Source organism: Frankliniella occidentalis, unplaced genomic scaffold (genome assembly GCF_000697945.3).
Source record: "Frankliniella occidentalis isolate FOCC.00 unplaced genomic scaffold, Focc_3.1 Scaffold183, whole genome shotgun sequence".
In the NCBI taxonomy this organism is placed as follows: domain Eukaryota; kingdom Metazoa; phylum Arthropoda; class Insecta; order Thysanoptera; family Thripidae; genus Frankliniella; species Frankliniella occidentalis.
The window spans coordinates 137522-139046 of record NW_026267309.1 but is presented as its reverse complement, the minus strand read 5'-3'; positions in this window follow the sequence as shown (position 1 = coordinate 139046).

Sequence of the window (1525 nt, the reverse complement as noted above, 5' to 3'; positions counted from 1 at the left end):
AAAGCTGTAAGGAGTAGGAAATTAATGCTGCACACATTTTAAAAGTTTTGAATCTGAAAAGAAAAAAGATTTGGATGCAACCATGCAATAACTACACTCGTGAGCAAAATTAAAGCGCCACTTTTTTGACTCGGCGTAATTTCGAAGTGCGAAGAGCTATCCAGCGGGCTTATGCAAACGACCTCGTGTCTGTGTGTCTGTCTGTCTGTCTTTTCCACTAGAAGGAGATGTGCCAGAGACTTCAAATTTTCAGGGTATCTCAAGGTTCACTCCTAGAAAACGAAACGCCTACGGCAAATCCTGGCAACCAACCCTAAGGGGCCGAAAATTTCGTCCGTTTTGCTCTATCTTTTGCCGTTTGGGCGCTAGAGGGAGTTTCTCTCACAAAAGTGGCCCAATTTTTTTTTTTTTAATTGATTTCCGAAAATATTGAATGGTGTCTTCTAAGGTAACTTGTCAGAGAAGAGGCCTTTGGGCGAAAATTTCGTCCGTTCGGCTCTATCTCTAAATGTTTAGGCGCTAGAGGGTCTTGTTTGACGAAAATAAGTTAAAAATTGCTGTAGTGAACAATTAAATGTAAAAGAAAGCCCAGAAGCGCAAAAGAGGTAAGAAACTCACTCCCCCCAGCCCAAAAAACGTTTTCTAAGCAGAAGGGTGGGTTGTAGTCGCGGTGTTTCACCGTTGCATCCCTTTTTTCGTGTCTACGGGGCAAATTTTAAGGACGACGGGCTTTGCGGGCCGAAGGCCCGTTACATAATTTGATTATGTTCTACAGCAAATCGCGTGACAGAAATGGTCGGGCCGCAGGCCCGACCATCGCCGCCGGCAGGCCAAGCAGGCCCGGCCCCTGCCGAACGGAGTTGCCGGCGGAGCAAAGCGGAGCTGGCAACTTCGTTTGGCGGAAGGGCGGGCCTGCTTGTTTAAAAGCAGAAGGGCGGGCTAAAAACGGAAAGATCTGAAGTTTTGTTACAGTTAGTATACGGCAAGAATAAATTGCTTCTGTAAGGCGATTATAAATTGCTTCTGTAAGGCGATTATCAGCTATAACCTAACTTTCCGCCGCACAATGCTTAAATTTCTTTAAACATGTCTTAATATTTAGGATCAAAAGAGTTTTTAGTGAATCTGAAAGGAGGACTGTCAGTCGCTTTCCAAGCAAACTTTACAAGCGGTAATGCATGCAATCGACATGACAAACGATTCCTCCAAGAAAACGCTAAATGGCTCGAAAAAAAAAAATCATTCGAGCAGAACCAGTACAAAACCAACCTCAACCAAAGAAAAGAGGTCGCCCTAAGGTACCAACATGATATATATTTTTCTACTTTACGCTTTTACAATCAATCTACACATCTACACACTTTCGTACAGGAAAACTTTGAGGATTTGAGCTCACCCAAGAAACGAGCAAGGACTCTAGCTGGTATTGGGGCGAGAATCCGAAGAATCCGAGATCCGTGGACAATCCTCCACTGCTGCCGCAGCCCTGAATCCTCAATTTCAGCAACAATTACTCCCTGTCAAT